This window comes from Eublepharis macularius, chromosome 7 (assembly GCF_028583425.1).
Source record: "Eublepharis macularius isolate TG4126 chromosome 7, MPM_Emac_v1.0, whole genome shotgun sequence".
In the NCBI taxonomy this organism is placed as follows: domain Eukaryota; kingdom Metazoa; phylum Chordata; class Lepidosauria; order Squamata; family Eublepharidae; genus Eublepharis; species Eublepharis macularius.
Window position 1 is genome coordinate 59192883 of NC_072796.1, and position 23483 is coordinate 59216365.

General features: G+C 44.4%; 1 pseudogene; it reads right to left on the bottom strand.

Annotated features, from left to right (window-relative positions):
- Positions 1-6984: 6984 nt before the first annotated feature.
- Positions 6985-9559, bottom strand: LOC129333930 (uncharacterized protein K02A2.6-like; annotated as a pseudogene).
- Between the last annotated feature and the right edge of the window lie 13924 nt (positions 9560-23483).

A 23483-nucleotide genomic window follows, 5' to 3' on the forward strand; every position in this document is an offset into this window, starting at 1 on the left:
CAGCAATGAGCCGCCTCCCCTTAGGGAGGGGACATTCCCAGGGCTGGATCTACGGTTGCCAGCACCCAGAGCAACTGTAATCAGGCTCTTGCTTGTGCGTGTGCGCTCCTGGGTCCCCCCCCCCTACCCACGCAGCAAGCCGGCTGTCCCGGTGTGCTGCAGAGCTGGCGGCAGCGCAAGTGGCTCAGCAGCTGCCCACGCCGTTCACCTGCCCCGCAAGGCAAGGGGCAGCTGGCTTGCCCGCGCGCCCCTTGTCCTGGGGAAAGACAAATGGTGCGGGCGGCCTCCCAGCCTCCCGCACTGCTTTTTGCCTCTCCCCAGGACAAGAGGCGGCCGGCTTGCCCACGTACCCCTTGTCCCGGGGAAAGACGAACGGCGCAGGCAGCCTCCCATCCACCCGCACTGCCTTTTGCCTTTCCCCAGGACAAGGGGCGGCTGGCTTGCCTCCCAGCCTCCAGTGCTGTCTTTTGCCTTTCCTTTGTGCCCATGGCTTCAGAACACCCCCTTCCCCCTCCCTCCCCTGGGTTGCTGCTCCGTGGTTGGAAGGAAGCCTGCTAACAAAGGAAAGCTGGGCTTCCATTCGTGTTTCGAGGGTGACAGAAGGAGGGCAAACACAGCTCATTCCCCTGGCGTGCATTGTCGAGCATTGGGCTTGTCTGTCTTTTTTCCTGTAGTTTGTTAAACTTCTGCTTCTGTCTGGATGTGTGGTTGGTAAACACTTGTTCCATCTTCCTGTAGGTGAGATTATCGACCTTGTCCCAATCCTGACTTCTCATTTTATGGCTGGTGTTGATATGCAAGCAAAATAGCTCCTTGTCTGTGGCAGCAAAAAGACAGACAAGCCCAATGCTCGACAATGCACGCATTGTCATCAATCTGACAGACCGTCAACTCTCACCAGAAGAAACCTCCATCTTGGCAAAGGGAGGAAACTTTGCAGTCACCCCCACCAGAATTCCTGTGGAAGACATCATTGCAAATGTAGAAGCTGCCATCCGTCATCTACCTGAAGAGGAAGCTGAGGAAATAAGAGGAGAGACAGCCAGGATTCTACGAAAGGCAAAGCTTCCCACCAGCAATATAACACGCAAGGAGAGAAATGCCATCAAGACCCTCATTGCAGATCCAGACATCATCATTCTACCAGCTGATAAAGGCAATGCTACAGTGATCATGAAAACGGAGGAATACAAAAAGAAGATTAAGGAACTCCTGGACCCCTCCACCTACAAAAAACTAAAACGAGATCCCACTTGCAAAATCACCAGGCTAACAAATGCGCTGATCAAGAATTCCTCACTACATCCCGACACGCACAGAAAACTATGCAAGACTGAAGCACAGCCACCTAGACTATATGGACTCCCCAAAATACATAGAGATTCAGTCCCACTCCGACCCATTGTGAGTGCCATTGGTTCACCGACATATGAATTAGCTAGACATCTGGCAGATCTCCTGCAGGACCACATCGGGAAAACCTCGTCTTACATCAAAGATTCAGCAGATTTCATCAACAAAATCAGTTCTCTGAAACTCAATCCACAAGACATACTTGTCAGTTTTGATGTTGTATCCCTGTTTACCAAGGTTCCAGTAAAAGACACTATTGCACTGATTAATCAGATTTTCCCAGAGGATGTAACAGCCTTATTCCATCATTGTCTGACAACCAGTTACTTCCAATGGGACAACGAATTCTATGAACAGATGGATGGGGTGGCCATGGGGAGCCCACTCAGCCCAGTTATAGCAAACTTCTACATGGAACATTTTGAAAAAACAGCTCTAGAATCAGCACCCCACAAACCCAGTGTATGGTTCCGGTTTGTGGATGATACATTCATCATTTGGAGCCATGGGGAGGAAGAATTGAGGGAGTTTTTGAATCATCTCAACAACATCCACCTGAACATACAATTCACAATGGAGAAAGAAAGTGAGGGAAAACTCTCATTCCTGGATACCTTGGTCATCCGCAAAGCAAACTTTCAGTTAGGTCACAAGGTCTACAGGAAACCAACTCACACTGATCGGTACTTACACAAAAACTCCAATCACCACCCCCGACAGAAAAGAGGCATAATGAAAACATTAGTGGATCGTGCAAGACGGATATGTGAGCCGCGCTTTCTCAATGAGGAAATTAATCATCTAAACCACGCACTTCAGGCAAATGGCTACTCCAGAAATGAAATCCGAAGAGCAATCAAACCCAGGATGAATCAAACAACCAAGGAAAAACAGTCACCTACAGGAAAAGTGTTTTTGCCATATATCAAAGGAATTACTGATCAGATGGGAAAGCTTATGGAAAAGCATAACCTTCAAGCAGTATTCAGACCCACCCGAAAAATACAACAGATGCTACGATCAGCAAAAGACAGCAGAGACCCCCTCACCTCTGCAGGAGTATACCGTATACCCTGCAGCTGTGGACAAGTTTACATCGGGACCACAAAGCGTAGCATCCAGACAAGAATAAAAGAACATGAAAGACACTGCAGACTTGGACAGCCTGAAAAATCAGCAGTGGCTGAACATAGCCTAACTCAAACAGGGCACAGTATCTTATTCCAGGACACCAAAATACTGGACAACACTTCCAACTACTTTGTCAGACTGCACAGGGAAGCCATTGAAATTCACAAGCATAAGCAAAACTTCAACAGGAAAGAAGAAACCTTAAGAATGAACAGAGCATGGGCTCCAGTTCTGAAAAACACCAGGCCAACAAAACACTCCACACCCGACAATAGCCCTGCAGAGAAGATTAGCACATCAAGCACCAATCCATATGCAAAAGAACCTCCTCAGGTTACAGTGAAGCCTCCCGCCATTAGCATTCCACACCCTGGGAAACTCTTACAGAATGACTCAGCTCAACCCCACCCCTCCTGAGTAGATACAAATGACCTACATCTTTTCCACACTGTGACACTGAGAGATCTCTGTCTTTTGGTGCTACACCTCTGAAGATGCCAGCCACAGCTGCTGGCGAAACGTCAGGAACTACAATGCCAAGACCACGGCAATACAGCCCGGAAAACCCCCAACAACCATCAGAAATTATATTAATCTTACGGCAATTTCTATTCCTTATTATTATTATAACTGTCATAGTTTCTGTAATAACACACTTATTAATGTGAGCATTTTCACATATGTAAGGAATGCTCATTTGGTTGAAGGTACTCATGAGTAGACATGGGTACAAATGGGGAAAAAAACCCTGAACACCCTGTTCATCGTTTGTTGCCATCCATGAACTATGAACAATGAACATGGACGAACATGAACTGATCCTGGACATGTTTGTTGTTCGTGGGGGCCAGAACCACCCCCATCTTCAACCCCCCCTTTATCCCCCCTCCCCTCAAACCCAATTACCTGGCCCTTTAAAGATCCCTTTAAACTATCAGCTGGCAGGCGGCAGAGGGGGATTCCCCCCTGCCGCCTGCCAGCCTAAAGTTTAAAGGGCTCTGTCCTGGCAAAAACAGCAGTGTCTGCTGGCAGCTAGTTTGAGGGGTTACAAACTGACCTTTCCAATGTCCAATACCCACCAAATTTGCAGGGGACATAGTCCTCACTGTCCTCTGAAGACTTCCCAAGTTTCCGAGAGATTGCACCCCAGGAAAGGCATGATCCATGGGTCTCCCCATTGGCTGTCATTTTCTCTTCACAGTGGAAAAAACGGGACTCTCTCCTGGAAGTACTTTGAAGGGGTAAAGCCAGAAGGGAAGCCAGAAGGATTTCAGACAGAGTTCAGTCCCTCCCTCCGGTTGCCAAGGGGATTGATTGCAGGTGCCAGACTGTCTGGCTTGACGAACAGCTGCTGAAGGCAATGAACGAGTCTTGCAATGACACCTGTTCGTTTAGTATGGGGCCTCATGAACAGCTTGTTTGCAAACAGCAGATTGGGCTGTTCGTGGTTTTTTTCTGTTGTTCGTGCCCATGTCTACTCATGAGAGAAAATTGGTAACTTTTATTATATTGATCCAGACAGAAAATTTAAACAAAAAGGTTAGAAACCCTTGGATATCTCCTGGGCTTTGAAAACTGTTTGCAGTTGCTTAGTTCATGCAATCCTAACTCAAATTAAATTGGAAATAAAGCAAAGCAGCTGCATGGGCTGCTGTGAGAGAAAGTACAGGCTAAGGGGTTATACCATCCACACCTAGCAAGCATATCGTACAGTATAGATTAAGCATCAATTCTGTTGAAGTATTGAAGCTCTCCATGTGCAAGTTTGCCTAATGAAAGGGCACCACATCTGAAATGGTCTTCTATTACAGTTCCAACCCTATTTTCAAAATTTTCAGCAGTTTGGAAATAACTTATTTCAGGGTGCCTTAATAAAGGCAATCTTTGCTATCGCATTACAGAGTTTACTTAACCTTTTTTTTAGGAACAAAAAGTTTTGCTTCCCTGGCCTTGTATGTTAGAGAGAGAATCCAAGCTATTATAAACTGTAAATACAGATGATCAAAATCTGATGGAGGCAGTAATATATTCTTTAAGAACCAGCTTCTTTTTTATGAGATCAAATTTGGAAACTCAACTTGAAATTACTGACAATAGTAAGTTATTAACTCCATGTTCTTACTAGTCATTTGCTTTGATGTTTGTTAGCACTTACTTTGCTGATTAAATAATAATCCTAGAAACAGTTTGAAACTTAAGGCTTATATACAATATGCTGGGTGAGAGGGAATCTAGTTCTAGCCCTTAGTGCACAGTTGACTTCTATCTACATCTTAGGATAGATGGAGACAGAATTAAGTTATTCTACTAGTAAAGATAAATAATTTAGCCATGTGGGTGAATAATGTTGAAGTATTTGTTTTGGCGATGTTATAATAGGAATTTAAGAAGATCCTCCAGGTTACCCGCAGAATTAATCCCAACCACTTGTGAAGGAACTCAACAAATATATACCACATGGGTGTAGATACTCTAAGTGCAACAACTCCAGCAGCCATCTTAACAACTACAAGCTAGTCACTTCTTCCCAGATACTACCATGAGGAAAATGGCCTCTCATCTAAATGTTGTAATCATTCTTTGTAATTCTTTACTACAGCTGATAAGCATGCAATACACATGTTTCAACCCAATTGTAGAACATCTCTTTTCTAGAAACTTTTTGTCACTAGATCAAATAGCCAAGGACTATCCAGCCCCCCATATGAATAAATAAATGTACCCAATGTCAGGGTCTATTATACTGGGGAAATGCAACCTAAGTAACGCCATATTAACTTTTGTAGTTGTTTAGTCTTTCTCTCTCTCTAGGTCCCTTCAAGTCCATGGGAGAAGATGCTGCGTCTTATCTGTTTTCTTGTAGTCAACCTTGGGCAACCAGCGTTCCCACAGAGAAGTTTCCTGCTATGTGAACTCTGGGGGGAGACTGGGTTCTGAGGGTTTGATGTTTGTTCCTGGAGTATGGACATCTGAATCTGAATGCTGTCTTTCAAATAAAACCTTTTGAAACCAAAGGACCTTGTCTTCTTGCAAAAGGGAGGAAGGCAGACTCGTGCATCTGGGATGCCATAGTCTGACACCCAACAGGGACAGCCATGGTTACTACTCTGGATTCTGCAAACATGGTTACTACTAAGGATTCTTCTTACATGGAGGAACCCCCAGTATGTACAGGGGGGAAATCCTAATAATGAGATAACCCCCTAAAAGGTTATTAGTGACATCTAAATACATTTGCTGGTGTTGCAAACACCCATACACACATACCAGAGTTCAGATGGTGTGTGAAAGTTAGCAGTGGACATCAAGAAGAGGCAATGGCAACATCCACTCTCAGCAGCAGGCATGGAGGGTAAAACTGAAGTAAGACACAGCAGGGGAGGGAAGCTGTAAATGGAGGAGGAGAACTGGTGAGGTGGAGTAGGGAGCAAACTATAGTTCAAAGTGTAGTCAGTGGAGGCAAGCAAGAACTAAAAAGGCGTGGAATGGAATGTCCCTCTTCCATAAATCTTCATAGGTCCTTTCTTGTATCAGTTTTATCTCTATGGATTTCTCCTATCCTTGGAATTGTAGTTTAGATTAGTGTTAAATAGTGGGTTCAGACGCTGAGTGATTCACCAAGCTCTTTCTTCGATCAGAACATCACTGAAACCCTAGGCGGCAAGCCGCACATATATACACAACTTTCATTCCCAAACCACGCCCCAACTATCTTAACATCCAATGAGAATACGCAGAACAGGAATCCTTCATTTGCATCAGCTATATACATTATAACTTATTTACAGCTCAGTGATTGGTCTTTATCGTGCTGCCCTGATTGGCTGCTACCAGCAAAACACAACCAATGACAGTGCAGGCTTCAGTACCCTTGTTTGAGCTAGAAGCTTGACCAATACAAAACACTCCTCCCCTCTAAGTCAGAACTGACCCTTCAGAAAATGTAGTCTTTTAGGTGGTGGTGAAGAACTCGAACCCACTGGGAATGGCGCACGTCCATCAAAGGCGAAGGAGAGTTTGAGGCTGTTGTTGGAGCCGGCAGTGGCACCATGGTTGTCCTGCTACCCAGTTCTGTCTGGTTCCCAGGAGTAGTACTTGCCTCTGTATACTGCGGGCTTAGTGTCTGGGGAACCAGTAGCACAGGTGCATTGCCTGTTCCTTGTGCTGCGGTGTTTTCCGGGATGCTAGACGCAGGCATGCCCTCGGTCTCTGGTGTCCTTGCCAGCCATCTGCGTCAGAGCTGGTCCAAGTGTCGCCGTAGCCTCCTGCCATCAGCCACGACAATGGTGTATGATACTGGTCCAGTTGCTGCTTCCACAAATGTTGGGACCCACGGTGGGCCCCTGCTGTAGTTGCAAGCATAGACCAGATCTCCTAGTTGGAAGGTTCTCACCTCTCCTTCTGGCACGGGCCTTTCCTCGGCCGATAGGTTGGGGTGTAGCCTGTCCAGTGTGATGGTGAGCTTCCTGTTCATTAGAAGATTGGCAGGGCTATGGCCTGTCATGGAAGGGGGAGTGACATGGTGTTGTAACAAGAAAGCAGCCAATCGTGTCTGCCAGTCACCTTGACTGATCCTCCGGAGGCTGTCTTTGGTTGTTCACACCATCCATGCCAGAATCCAGCTGCCGTGAACTGTGCCCTATTGTTGGATACTAGAGTGTCAGGCAACCCGTGTGTCACAAACAGCCAATGTAGGGCCCGAATTACTACAGTGGTAGTCATTACGGAAATAGGGACAACCTCTAGCCACTTTGAGTATGAGTCTACGATTATTAGGAACGTTTGTCCCTGGAATGGTCTGGCAAAATCAATGTGGAGTCTGGACCAGGGTGCTCTTGCTGACTCCCATGGATGCACTGGAGCTTGTGCTGGGGCCGGGCAAATCTCTTGGCATGGCTGACAGGAGTGGACCCACTCCTCATCAGCCCAGTCCATGTCGGGCCACCAAACATAACTGCGGGCCAGTGCCTTCATGTGCACAATGCCAGGGTGTCCACTGTGTAGCACCTCGAGCACTTGTTGTTGCAGCTTGGTTGGGATGACAACTTGATTCCCCCACAGCAGGCAGCCTTTGTGCACTGAGAGTTCGTGTTGCCTGATGGAATACGGCTGGAATTCTTTGACCAGATGGCCCTATGGCCACCCCCTCCACACCCAGTTGAGCACATGAGCAAGGGTGCGGTCTTTGGCGGAGTGAGCTGCTACATTGGAGGCTCTGATCAGTGGACTCAGAAGGTCCTCAAGCATCAGGATGTGGTGAGCTGGTGATGGGTCAGCCCCTGTGTCAGGCAGTGGCAGGTGGCTCAATCGGCGTGTCCAATTGCTTTACCCGGTCAATGCTGTAGGTTGTATGAGTAGGCAGACATGAACACAGTCCAGCACAGCAACCAGGGTGAAAGGATTTGGGGTGTGTGCTTGTCAGGAGCAAACAAACCCAGCAGCAACTTGTGGTCTGTAGCAATGTGGAAGTTCCGGCCATAGAGGTAGTCATGGAACTTCTTTACGCCTGCTACAGTAGCCAAAGCTTCCTTGTCTATCTGGGCATAATTGCGCTCCACAGATAATGTCCCTGAGAAGTAGGCAATGGGTGCTTCTTGCCTGTTGGGCATCCTGTGGATTAGGACAGCTCCAATGTCGTACGGTGAGTCATTACAGGCGAGGACAAGCGGTTTCCCTTCATCAAAATATGTTAGCACACTCTTGGAGGACAACAGGGCTTTTACTGCTTCAAATGCTGCAGCTTCTTTTTGGACCCATACCCAGGGGATGGCGGAATCGAGGAGGCGGTGCAGTGGTTCTGCGACCGATGCCTTGTGCAGCAAGAAGGCATGGTAGAAATTGAGGAGGTCCAGGAAGGCTTGTAGTTCCTTCTTTGAGCCTGAAGGAGGCGCACTACTGATGGCTCGCACCTTGGCTGGTGTGGGGTGGATACCAGCTGCGTTGATGAGGAATCCCAGGAACTCCACGCTTGGGACTGCAAACTGGCATTTTTCTCGCTTCACCTTTAAGCCTGCATCCTGTAGTTTGCTAAGGACAATTCGGAGTCACTCTGTCAGTACGCTTTCCGAGTCTCCCACCATCAGGACATAATCAAAATATGGGATGACGCCTGGAATTCCCTGGAGAAGACCTTCCGTGGTGCTTTGAAAGATTCCTGGGGCAATGTTGATGCCGAATTGGAGCCGCTTGACTTTGAACGCACCCCGGAGCTTCATGATCATTTGAGCTTCGGCTGTCGCATTGTCCACGGGAAGTTGGTAAGCTTGGGCCAAGTCAAGTTTTGCAAAGACCTTTCCCCCTTGGAGCGACGCCAGGAGATGGCTCACAACTGGCACTGGGTAGGCATGTTGCTGCAGGGCTTTGTTTATTGTGCATTTATAGTCTGCACAAATTCTGACCACTCCATTTGGATTCAGCAGCATTACTATGGGAGTTTCCCATTTTGCAAGGGAAACTGGCTCCAGGACTCCCTGCTTGATCAGCTGGTCCAGTTCTTCATCTATCTTGGGCTTGAGTGCGAAGGGGACTCTGCAAGGCTTAAGACGGATGGGTTCCATGGCTGGGTTGAGGTCGAAGGACACTGGAGGCCTGGTGTATGTTCCTAGGGAGCCATCAAAGACCTCTGGAAACTCTCTGCACACTGATGCCACTTCACTGTGATGGATCTGCTGCACACCTGAAATCAGGATGCCGAGGGGTTGGAACCAAGTAGAATATGAAAAGAGGAACTCACTCAAGACATATGCTATTACAAACTGTGCTGAACACAAGAGTGAGTGGCAAACACAGTCAAAAACACTGAAGACATTCACAATAAAGTGATGCAATCACCAGCAAATAGGCTTGGCTGGTGGCCGTGAACCACCACCAGCCACAGCAGCCCAGTAAAGTCTTTGTACTTAATTTGCAATGTGCCGATGCCCATTACAGGCACACGACAGCTCTGAAAGTCTTTAAGTAGTAGGTCAACTGTTTCAAGACGACAGCTATATGCCTTGAGGCAGATCTTCTGGAGCATGCGAGAGGAGATTATGGACAGCGCAGATCCGGAGTTGACTTCCATCTCACAAGGCATGTCTTGGATCCTCACCGTCACTTTATTTTCTCACACGTTGGAGGTTGTAAGGCTAGGATGGATGAGTCACTGGTCTGTATGACTTCAGCGTGGTGTAGAGCAAGCGTGTGGCAGTTGTTCCTTCGACTGTAAGTCTTTTTGGAGTCAGGTGATGACCTGCGGCCTTACTTGGGTGACCCATCTTGCTTTCTGGCAGCACGACAGGCACAGGCAATGTGCTTTGACTTCCCACAGTTCTGGCATTGTGCATCCCGGAACCAGCATGATTTCCTCGAGTGGGACCCTCTGCAGCTTGCACAAGGGGTGCCCTGGAATGTCTGCCCCCCCTCGTTTCTTGTCATTGAACTTAGTTCACATCACATCCTCCTCTTCATCTTCTGATGAGGATATGTCCTCAATGCAGCCCTGATGCACAGGCTCAGACTTGCGGAATGGTGATGGAGTGCGTGATTGCCAGACCCTTTGCAGACTGTTCTGCAGCTTCAGTGGCAATGGACTCATCGTATGCAGTCTTGAACGTCAGGTCTTTTTTGGCAAACAGTCACCTCTGGAGCTTTTCATCCCAAAGACCGCACACCAGCCTGTCTCGAAGTGCCATCTCAAGGTCGGGAAAATTGCATTGCCTGGCTGCTTGTCGGAGGGCTGTGACAAATGATGCTATTGATCCGCCTTGCGCCTGATCTCTCTTACAGAACGCATGTCTGCAGGCTATCTTGGATAGCTGCAGCGAGGAATGTTCTTTGAGCTTGTTTTCGATTGTGTCAAATGCTATAGTTTGAAGTGGAGTGGGTGCCACTAGTGCCTGGGCTATGTCAAACGTGGACCACCCACACATGCTGAAGAACATCGCTCTTCCGAGATCTGTGTTTTCTATCTTGTTTGCTTCAAGGTAGAATTTGAATGGGTGATGTAGAATTCCCTGTCCTCGGCTGTTGAGTTGAACAACTCCAAGTGGCCCTTAGTGGCCATGTCTACCCTGTCTGCACTGGGCCATGTCCGCACTGGGCAGGGGGTTGGACTAGATGGTCTGTATGGCCCCTTCCAACTCTATGATTCTATGATTCTATGATTCTACCCACTGGAACAGAGTGAATGGTGCTGGGTGGCTGAGGCGACAATTCCTCTCCGGTAAGTGATTCCACACCATTCTTGGGGCTGCCTAGCCAAGCCTTGTAGTTCTGCTCTAGTCTCGGGGTTTCGTACCTGAGCACTAGTTAGTGATTTCACTCTGTCTGTAGGGCTGCATACCCACTCAGGATCCCATCTTTGTCACCAGTGTTAAATAGTGGGTTCAGACGCTGAGTCATTCAACAAGCTCTTTATTCGATCAGAACATCACTGAAACCCTAGGCGGCAAGCCACACATATATACACAACTTTCATTCCCAAACCATGCCCCAACTATCTTAACATCCAATGAGAATAGGCAGAACAGGAACCCTTCCTTTTGCATCAACTATATACATTATAACTTATTTATATCTCAGTGATTGGTCTTTATCGTGCCGCCCTGATTGGCTGTACCAGCAAAACACAACCAATGACAGCACAGGCTTCAGTACCCTTGTTTGAGCTAGAAGCTTGACCAATACATAACAATTAGAATGCTGAAAATTCTGTTTGACATCTCCAGCACTCTTCATAGAAATTCAGTTTCCAGAATTCCTTGAAGTGAAGAAATTACTTGCAAATCAATTTATTCCACAGTAAAGATATACTTTACACCCAAGCTAGGACTAATCTAGAGGTGAAAACAAGAAGTGATCCCTTGTTCAGCAACTAAGGGGTAAAAAGCAAAGGCTCCAAATGCTAGATGCAATCAGAATAATGTATACATAAAATGTCCTATGTGACCCAAACTCAGATTGCTTTTATCTGTATAGAAATACAATTCTTAGAGATTTGTATGACTCTTTTTCTCTTCCTATAGCAAACGTATTGCAATTACATGTCACATGTAGCATTCTGTGTGCTGAAGAGAGAACAAGTATATCTCCTTCACCACTTATACAGTTGATATCTTGTAGTAAAGTGCAAACTGGAACTAGCTTTCATCAACAAAATCAGTTCTCTGAAACTCAATCCACAAGACATACTTGTCAGTTTTGATGTTGTATCCCTGTTTACCAAGGTTCCAGTAAAAGACACTATTGCACTTATTAATCAGATTTTCCCAGAGGATGTAACAGCCTTATTCCACCATTGTCTGACAACCAGTTACTTCCAATGGGACAACGAATTCTATGAACAGATGGATGGGGTGGCCATGGGGAGCCCACTCAGCCCAGTTATAGCAAACGTCTACATGGAACATTTTGAAAAAACAGCTCTAGAATCAGCACCCCACAAACCTAGTGTATGGTTCCGGTTTGTGGATGATACATTTATCATTTGGAGCCATGGGGAGGAAGAATTGATGGGTTTTTTAAATCATCTCAACAACATCCACCTGAACATACAATTCACAATGGAGAAAGAAATCGAGGGAAAACTCCTACTCCTGGATACCTTGGTATTCTGCAAAGCAAACTTTCAGTTAGGTCACAAGGTCTACAGGAAACCAACTCACACTGATCGGTACTTACACAAAAACTCCAATCACCACCCCCGACAGAAAAGAGGCATAATGAAAACATTAGTGGATCGTGCAAGACGGATATGTGAGCCGCACTTTCTCAGTGAGGAAATTAATCATCTAAACCACGCACTTCAGGCAAATGGCTACTCCAGAAATGAAATCCGAAGAGCAATCAAACCCAGGATGAATCAAACAACCAAGGAAAAACAGTCTCCTACAGGAAAAGTGTTTTTGCCATATATCAAAGGAATTACTGATCAGATGGGAAAGCTTATGAAAAAGCATAACCTACAAGCAGTATTCAGACCCACCCCAAAAATGCAACAGATGCTACGATCAGCAAAAGACAGTAGAGACCCCCTCACCTCTGCAGGAGTATACCGTATACCCTGCAGCTGTGGACAAGTTTACATCGGGACCACAAAGCGTAGCATCCAGACAAGAATAAAAGAACATGAAAGACACTGCAGACTTGGACAACCTGAAAAATCAGCAGTGGCTGAACATAGCCTACTCAAACAGGGCACAGTATCTTATTCCAGGACACCAAAATACTGGACAACACTTCCAACTACTTTGTCAGACTGCACAGGGAAGCCATTGAAATTCACAAGCATAAGCAAAACTTCAACAGGAAAGAAGAAACCTTAAGAATGAACAGAGCATGGTTTCCAGTTCTGAAAAACACCAGGCTAACAAAACATTCTATCCTCGACAATAGCCCTGCAGAGAAGATTAGCACATCAAGCACCAATCCATATGCAAAAGAACCTCCTCAGGATACAGTGAAGCCTCCCGCCATTAGCATTCCACACCCTGGGAAACTCTTACAGGATGACTCAGCTCAACCCCACCCCTCCTGAGTAGATACAAATGACCTACATCTTTTCCACACTGTGACACTGAGAGATCTCTGTCTTTTGGTGCTACACCTTTGAAGATGCCAGCCACAGCTGCTGGCGAAACGTCAGGAACTACAATGCCAAGACCACGGCAATACAGCCCGGAAAACCCACAACAACCATCGTTCTCCGGCCGTGAAAGCCTTTGAGAATACAGCTTTAATATAATTTTCTGTATTTGGGAGCTTGAATAAAACTGTACCCCGAAGCATCATGCACACTTCCACAGATGATTCTATACTCACAAGCTTTGGATGCAAATGTTCCATTGCACTAATAGTCTATCCTCCCTTTGCCTTGCTCTGGCAGAGGAGGTGTGTTCCTCTGTCAGAAGACTTCTTGTACTGGGGAAGGACTCCATCATTAATAGAATTCTTAAACCAAACTAAATATTAAAATATTGTTAGTGAGTGACCCACAAAGAGTCGTGGGAAAATCTCATTTCCCTTATCCTCTATTTCCTCATTCTATTCTCTGAAAGCCCCCATATCTTCTTTCTGTTTCCTACTTCCTTCTCTTCTTCTCACCTAGGGTGGCAAATAACCCTCCCTTCTTACAACTGCTCCTTTGGGTGGCAAGAGAAATTTTTTAAAAAGCATTGCTGGCAGCTTGCACAGTTTTTGGGGTCTACCTATATCCCCTTCCCTATTCTATTTCCTCTTTTTCTCCTCCTGGCAATCCCCATATCCTTAGCTTTCCCTGCTTCCTTCTGTCCTTCCTATCCACCTTTTATCTCCCCTCCTCATTTTTAGCTATTTTTCTCTACAGTAGGGGACCCAGCTAGCTTACATCTTTCTCCTCTCTTCTGTTTTTATCCTCATCACAACCCTGGGAGGTAATTTAAGCTGAGAATTTGTAATTGGTCCAAGATCACCCAGTGAGCTTCCATAGCAGAGTAGTGATTTCAACTTGTGTCTTCCAGATCCTAAACTGAAATTAACTAGTACAGTAGCTTTCATGGTGTGGCTACTAATGAACAGTAGCAAGCACCCCCCCACCACCACCTGGGCCTGGATGTGTCATGCAAGTCACATATTAGCAAGTCACCCAGTGACTGCTGTGGGGCTTTCCCCCAATGAGTTGTTCCTCAAAGGCCAAAACAGCTCTGGAAAGGGCATCTCCCTGTCCCACTGCCCTTTCTTTTTAAAAAGGATTTTAAAAAAAATAATTGTGAAAAAAGTTAAAAGAGAGCAAAAGGAGGAAAGTAAAACATAACAAAAACACAACTACAAAGAGCCAACAGTGGCCTACATATCTATCTATAAAGTAAAAAAAAGTAAAAAGTATAATAAGCATATTATTAATCCATTATGGTTTTTCACCTACAACACTTTCTCCTTTATTATCAATCAGCCAAAACAGCTCTAGAAAAGGCACCTCCGTCCCACTGCCCTTTCCTGACAGAAACCAAGGCCTCAGTGCTGTTGTAGTTGCCTAGCAACAGCCACTGAGAGCATCTAATTTTTAAAACACTTCTTTTATCATGGGGGGGGGGCTAATTCCCATTTTTATATTTTTATTTATATTTCAGATTTTTCCGCAAACCTGGGGCGTTTTTCATTTCAGTAGAAAGTTCTGTCTTGTCTGTTGATGTCCCCAGTATCTGGATTTAAGTATCTACTGATAGGCTAATGTTGAGAATTAGATAAATTGATTGGATTAATAGGTCTCACACTGCCATCTTGGATTCCAAAGTCATCCAGCTGCTTTGTATGGCTAGCAAGATTGCTACCCATGAAGTACGATGCTTAGATTATTACAGCACAGAATAAATGCATTAGAGAATATTATCATAGCATTGGGAAATAAAATACTTTTATGAGAATCAGAAAAGGTAATGCAAGTAAGAACTAGAATATTTGGGGAATAGCTTTCACTTAGTTACTTTAAAAGGTTACTTAGGTTGCTGTATGTCATTTTGATGGTGTCCTTTTTAAAACTGTTATCTCTTTTGGAGAGGCATCAATTTTTCAGTTTTATCCCTAGATTGATGCAAATGTGATAGATCTGTATGGGGATGACTGAGATATTCTAATATTCACATACAAATGAAGCAAGTCTAATTTATTCAACCGCATGTGCGAATTTTGAATGATTTTATCAAAGGAATTCATATTGTGTAAAATTCTCTACTGGGAGGATGCATTTTTTTGTGAAGATCACGGACAGTTTTATTTGCATTTTGCAATTGAAATGTTTTTTTTCTCCCACAGCTGAAACATATACTTTACTTGTACATTACAAATCAGATTTTCCATATAGGATAAAAACTAGCTGCAATTCAATTTCTGCTCAGTAGATGCTGAAATAGACTGATAGAAGGAATTCACATGGAGTAAGGAAAAGTTTTGGGACATGAGTTTAAAAAGAACTTAGAACTTTTCACTATGTTTAAGTCATGTAAAGCCAACTCTAAACTTGCTTTATTTATGTTGTCATGGAAATAAATGAAGAGATCTTCAGAACACTAGATCCAGGTTGCGTGAGAGGCAGTGGATGTAGTTGTTAGAATATTGGAATTGGACTTCAGTCCCTGTCCATCTCCATCAAGTTTCTTTAGGCATCTTGGCTTTTATCTGCCTTCCCAGCATTTCTGTTGCTTCTTGAACAGCAAACCTAAGCAGATCTACTGAGAATTTTAAATCATGTCTTTTTAAAGTGTGATTTATTTCCAGGAAAGTATTGTTAGGATTGCATGCTTTTATTTAGGATTACCAGGGGGCGCCATAAGTCAATTCTGATTAGAGGGCTCTTGCCACCATTTAGTTTTTCACACAGACAATGTAATCTTAAACCTTTCCATTTTTTTAATGGCTTCTTGACTTCTGAACATTTCTTCAGGTCTGTGTCTTCAATCAGTAATTTCTTCAAGATCTTATACTCACTCCATTGCTTATTTCTTACCTTTTTTCACCCACTACACCCCTTTACCTACCCTAGAGGACTTCTTTCATCCACTCTGTTTTCCAGTCCTCATGCAGTCCCTGGGAGTTCCACCTGTCCCAGATCCTATCTAAGGTTTAGAATTATAGCCAATACACCTTTCCCTCATAAAAGCTGGACTGCAACATTCTGTTGCTCACAATTTCATTCCCTTCCCTGTACACTATAGTCTATGCATGTTCAGTTAAATTCTGCTGTGATCACAAATGAAGTCGTCTCCTTTCATTTTTGAAAATCTAATTGCAAATTGTATGGTACCAGCAGACCTGTAAAACACATTGCTATGAAAATATCTTGTTTGTCACCTTCAGAATTATTTGAATGTTTGAGCACTATTTCTCAAGAGAATATTTGGGGGGAAAGTATAAACTGATCAGATCTAGATAGCTTCAAAAGCCTCTGTGTCTTTCAATGAGGTGAGATTGTATTCTAAAGAACATCTCAAGTATTTAGCACATTGGATCCTTGTTCAGCTATGCGCTCAAAACTCCTTTTCTTTTTTTAAGAATTATATCTCTTGACAGATCAAGTTGTGGTGCAAATCCATGACCAGTTGCCAGAACCTTTTGTCCAATGAACTATGACAGAAAGCAGATAGTGCTGAGATACACTGATAATCATTTGTGAGCTACACAGGAAACATTTTGCTGAATAAGAATTATCATACCACAATTAGTTAGGACTACTGATGATTACTCTCTTTTTGCTTGTCAGTTTTCCTATTAATAGTTTGAAATACTCAGAGGCACATTCCAGTTTCTGATTTGCAACTTAACCCCAATACTTTTCAGTCTCTTCTCATTCATTTTCATGGTATTCACATCACAATTTCATTTGCTAGTGCAAGACTAGAAAACGAATATGCAAAGAAGGCAAATTTTTGGCAACATTGTCAGTAGAAATCGTAAGAGACATGGCCTTGTCTATCTTCTCCTGTGCTTTCAGTATTGCCCCCTCCACTTGGTTGCAATCTTTCCAGTGCTGTTGGAACTGACATCAGGTGGTATGCTTTCAGTTCTTCTTTATGGTTACTAATCTTAAATGATCCTACAGTGACAGAGAGGCCATCCAGAATGCATATCAGTTATACTGCTGTATTTACAGGGCATTTTTTTTTGCCAGTCATTGCAATGTCTTAGTTGCCTTGTTAGTATATTTTGGATGCCATACACAATAACAATGCTACCATTTTCCTTCCTCTAAAAGCCTTATAGGTTCTTCTAATGCAAATATTTCTGCATGCCTGTCTTGGAACTTCAACATTCCTGTTCTGCCCAGTCAGTATTTTTGCCAAGCCTATCATCTTTGGAATTCTAGGCAGAAAGGGGAGGATGATTCAGACAGCGGGGGATCAACTGGTGAGTCATCCTCAGAGGGGGAAGAAGGGGACCTATCTGATGACTATTGAGGGGAGGCAGCTCACGTTTCTGGTTTGACAGCCTGGGCCATATGGTGCCATACATGCAGGGCTGCCAGGAAGAAGAACGTTTGGGAGGGTGAAGGGGAGGACCCTCCCCCAGCCCCCTCCACCTACAGGGATGATGAGGGCCCTTCTGGGGTTCACTTGGCCCACAGGATCCGTAACAGGATCCTTGACAGTTATTTTTTTGCTGCTGTGCCTGAGGCTTAGAATGGAGGAGTGTTCCTCCCTCCAAGGGTAAAAGGGGGAGGAAACAGATTGCATCTTTGTCAATTGGCCCAAAGGCTATACCATCTTCATGGGTATGATGCAGTCAGCCTATCATGACAGGAGCTGGCACCTCTCCAACCACTTGCCAAACATGCTGAGGGCCCAGCCTCCGGTGGGGGACACAGTGGCCTTGGAATATGACATGTTCTGTAAATAAGCATCTCACAATGTCAGGGCTTGCTGGGACTTCATCAGCCACAAGCTCTGGCCTTGACTGGTGGGTCCTCATATGAGGGGCAGGCCTGAACCTCCCAGAGCAGGGAGATGGGGTGCTAGGCATGATTGGGCATGTGGAGTGTGTTGGGAGTACAATCAGGGAAAGTGGCAGCAGCCCAGGTGCAGATTCAGTCATGCCTGTGATGGCTATTTTGGGCTCACCCATGACCCACATGTCCCTGGCCCCTGGAGGTCCAGCAGTTTTTTTGGGGTAGTGCGGCCCTCTAGTATAGGGACCTGCAAGGAGGGTGGGGCAGCTGGGCCCAACCATCCACTTCAGGGAAGTAATCCACAGCACACAGGGCTGGGGTTGGCTTTTACCTCACATGGCCACCACCTTTGGTAATCTTAAATCTGCTAGGCATTTGCCCAATGTCATGGCTTCAAAAATCACTAAGAAAGTGATGGCTAGCTGTGTGGCCAGTCCCTTTAACATCCTGCCCTTCTCCAATTTAAGTGTGTCCCTAAACAGGGTGGTCCCAAAAAAGACCCTGGGAGAATACTTGTTGATTCATCACCTGTCCTGTTCCCAAGGTTACTATCCTCAGGGTTTTTCATCAAACAATACAATACCAGCACAGTATTGTTCCAACAGATATGAGTTTTTCAACCAGGTGGTCTGCCTCATCAGGTCATGTGGCACAGGTACCCTCATGGCTAAGTGTGATGTCCAGTTGGCCTTCCATCTGATGCCAGTACATCTTGATGATTTTTGCTTTCTAGGTTTCAAATTTCAGGATTGTTGGTATATCGACAAGGCCATGCCCATGGGGTGCTTGGTGGCCTGTGCTTCATTTGAGGCATTCAGCACCTTCCTGGAATGGGCTGTTAAGGGTCACATAGGGAGCCTGCATGTGACGCACTATCTAGACAATTTTTTGAAAGTAGGCCCAGTGAGCAGTACAACCTATGCTGCTAGTCTGGTCTCCTTCCAGCTCTTGCATTCGAGTTGTGCATTCCCTCAGCATGGGAAAAGATGGAGGGCCCCACCATCCACCACACCTATCAAGGCATTGAATTGGACTTGGTGGCAGGGTTTTTGTGGCTTCCCAGAAACAAGCTGTAGGCCCTCCGGAAGCTCCTTGTCACACCCTGACTCATCCCACTCTCAAGGGTATTAAGTCCTTGATTGGGCACTTCAACTTTGCCTGTCAGGTAATCTCTTCAATAATGGTATTCTGTGTCCATCTCACCAGGGCAAAGGTGGGGGAGTCAGGTTTTCATTTCTAGATGGGTATAATGGGGTATCTCTCTGGCAGGAGGTTTGGGTTCAGAGCTTTGGTGCATTCTGTTGTGCCTGGAAGCATTGGTTTCGGGTTTACTTCTAGGGGAGATGGGATGCTCAAAGGGGGCTGGGGGCTTGAACTTTGTCAGAACTGCAGTGGAAACTCACTTTTCTGGAGCTGTTTCCAATCTTAGTTGTGGTGGTCATATGGAGGGAGATGCTTGAGAATGAAAGGGCCCTCTTCTAGTGCAACAACTAGGTGATGGTGTGGGTGCTGAAGAGCAGGTCTTCATGCTCTAGCTGGTCATACGCCATACAGGCTGGTCTTTGTCTGCTTGTCCACTAACTTGACATTTTTAGCACATTATGTAGCAGGGATGGATGACAGCATCACGGATGCCTTATCTCACTTTCAGGAGAGGCCCTGGAGGCTCTGCTAGACCTGGACCCCATTCTGAAGGACCTGTGGGAACCTGGCAGCACATAATTATGCAGAGAGTACTTGTATTGGTTGCCCCATCCACCCTGCAGGCCTACCAGGGGGACTTCGTAAAGTTCTTCGAGTTGCACAGGGGGAGGTCCTCCTTGCCAACATTCAAAATTAAAATCCTACAATATCTTGCATCATTGGGAGAACAGTGCATGCCCCCTAAGTCCATGTATGGCTGCTTGGCAGCCATTTCCTTTTTCAGGAAGGCAAAGGTTTTCCATTAATCTTGCAGTTCCTTTGTGGAGCGGTGGGCCATCGAAGGTTGGAGAAGGAGCAGCCTTCCCCCTGGGGATCACCGCAGGTCCATCCCATGGCCTATCTTAAGGGCCATGGTCTGGCAGCTCCCTTCCATCTGTCATTCATCCTTAGAGGTGCAGTATTTGTGACTTCATTCTCTGTACCATTTTTTGGTTCAGCAAGCTGCCTGCCAGTTCTCACCTCAAAGCCTCTAGATGCCCCCTGGCATTCCAGAATGTGGCTGTGCAGGGCTCCAGAGTCCACATCTTCTGGCAGCAGTCCAGGACCCAACAAGTCAGGGCAGGGGGGGTCACTTTTTCCTGGGGTCCATTGAGGCCCTGCTGTGGCCCATACACACGTTGTCAGATTACCTGTCCACTCACCTATCTGGCAAGAGCCTGCTGCTGGTCCATGCAAATGGGACACCACTTACCCACTTTCAGTTCATTAGCATTCTCAGGTTTATCCTAGTGGCCTGCCCACTAGTAAATTTGGGGCTCACTTCATCCAGATCAGGGTGGTAGTAGTGGCTGCTGACTTGATCCTCCCCCCTTCACAAATACAGACAGTGGGCAAGTGGAGGTTAAGCACATATAAGGATTCCATCTGTCCTGGGCTCTCTCTTAATCATCCTCTTTTATAATTCTCTCAGGACAGTGGTAATCAGTGTGGATATGTAGCCACAGCATTGTCCACTGGACAGGTTGCTATGAGGAGGAATCCTGCTGAGGATGACACCAGGGGCTTCAGGACGACATCTTCATGAATTGGAGGGGCATGCATTGGGATGCCTTTTTACCTATGGTGCTGTGCAACATCATGACCTCCAGGCCCCCCAATGCCATGGTTATCCAGCTGCGGGAGAATGATTTGAGGTCACAGTCAGGCTTGGACTTATCAGAGGCTATCTTGGAGGACTTGGGGATTTTGCAGCAGCATTTCCCGGGGCTGTGGTGGCTATGGTCAGACTTACTAGAGAGACACTTGTGGTTGTGGGCCTCTTCACCTGTGAAGATGACTGGGCCAGGTGGTAGTTGCAAAGAACATTGTGCACTGTGTGGAGGCAATGAGAGATTGTGTCATTTACCACCCAGACATTTCCTTTTGGCTTGAGGCTTTGTACCATCCCAATAGGATGTACCTGTCTAGCTGAGAACAGGACATTTGGTTACAGGATGTGTGGGATGGGCTGCAGAGTTGGTTGCTTTTCCACAGATATTCTAGATGCGCATTAGCCATCATAAATATGCCAGTCCCTAGAGAGAGTCTTTCTTCCTAACTAAACAAAGTAAGTTCAGTGTTTGCCACTCAAACTCTAGCCAGCTAACCTCCCTTCTTCCCATAATATATCTTGTCCCTTTGGGTGTTGCTCTTGATTTCTACTGTCCATTCCCTTGCCATCATAGGCAATGGTGATGAGGCATCTTAGGTGAGTAACCTGGTAAAGTATTAATTTCAGAATGACAGATTAAAAGCCTTTAGTTTTTTTCTCTCACTTCTGCAGCCAGTATATTATAAAACTTTTCCTTATGAAGGCAATAGCATTGAAATATCAAGGCGATGCTTCCTTCTTCTCCCAGTCTCTTGATTTAAGTGTTTCAGAGGGAGTGGAAGAAAAAGTGCAAAGCTGATGATTTGTCATTGGCATTTGCTGTCACCCAGATGGGATTACCGTTCCAGAGACTGATGTCTGATTACCTAGAGATTAATTGTAACCCAGTGCCAAAATGAAAGATACTTCCTAATCCGAACCATCTCTACTGTGTTAATAATGTAGGATAGCACACTTCTTGTCATCTAGAATATATGGTTGGAACGTCTCATTTCTCACTTTAACAAATGCTACAACAGTTATCATGTTATATCTCATCTAGTCCAGAGATTACTGTATTACTTTTCCATTTGTTGGGATTTACTTTCTCAGCAACAATTTACTGCAAATCATTTCTGTCTCTGCTGGTTAAATACAAAATGCAGCAAAGGAATCCATATTAGGGAAAACACACAAAGCCTTTGGAAACAGTTTAAATTCTAGTCAGTTTAATTTCTAGTTAGTCACAAATCATCCACCATCCATTAATGCCCAGAACTGATGTATTATCTGAATTTCTGATGATTTCTTTGGTAACATGTTCTGCAAACATGTTCTACAAATTGTCACGACTGAAGTTCTCTTTTGTGTGTGGCTGAATATTTTTTTTTAATTTTTTTATTGGATGCGTCATTATACAAATATAAAAACATACACAGTTAACTTTCCATCATATTATAATACCCCCACTCTTTCCCCCCCTTTTCTGTTGACTTCCGACAGTTTTCCATTCCCTTTATTACCTCTTAGATAAAATCTTAACCAAACTAAACTCTATATAAAATAATAATACCTATCTAATGATAAATACCATTATCTAACATTCCATATCTTTTAGTACTATCTATCAATAGTATCCAATAACCTATAATATAATATGCCCCCTATATTAATAGCTATATACTACATTCTAAGAATGGGTCATAGTAATATATTTTATACCATTGCATATCTTTAGATAGCACTATTACACATATCTATCATATCTATAATGTTCAAAATTATTAATATCCTTTATATTGTTATCCAATTCATGACGTTATAACCTAGTAAATTATAACATATTGTACCTACATATATCAATAAAATGGTATATTATCACAAACTAGATTTTTTACCTCTAATATAATATTATAATTACTACCGCTATATTAATTCAAAGTAACCGAACACTATCCTCCCCTCAGAAAGTATCCAAAGACCACAAAGTATCCAAAGACCTTTAATGTCCCACTTTTTTTCTATATAGTTCTTAAATTTCTCCCAACTTGTTATATACTCTTCCATATCTTCCTCTCGAAGTTTCCTCGTAGGTTTATCCATTTCAGCCAAGCTCAATGTTTTTAAAATCCAATCTTCCACCGATGGTATCTCTTTTGTCTTCCACAGCTGTGCATAAATTATCCTAGCCACCGTAGTCATATAAAATACCATTATCCTGTCCATTTTGTCAAAGTCTTCTAGGTTTATACATAACAATAACAATTCTGGGTTTCTAACAACTTTTTTCTTCAATATATCTGACATAGCGTCTACTATTTCCCCCCAGAAATGCTTAGCTTTTTCACATGTCCACCACATATGATAAAAGGAACCCTCATGCTTTCCACATTTCCAACATTTATCTGACATCTGACTATTTCCATTGGCTAGCTTTTTTGGCGTGAGATACCATCTATAAATCATTTTATACCCATTTTCTCTTATCGTGGTACATGTTGATATCTTTATAGTATTTTCCCACAATTTCTCCCAAGCTTCCATCAATATATCCTTATTACAGTTTATTGTCCACTTTACCATTTGAACTTTTACTGTCTCATCTTCTGTAAACCATTTCAACAAAATTTTATACACTTTAGATATCAATTCCCCCCCTTGCAGTAGACATTGTTCCAATTCTGAATCCACTCTAAACCCTACTTTCCTCCGATCAGTGTCATACAAATCTTTTATCTGCATATATTGAAACCACCCATATCAAAATGGCAATTCATCATTATTTTTAATATTGTATAAATTCTGATCCACTCTAAGAATGTTCTGATATGT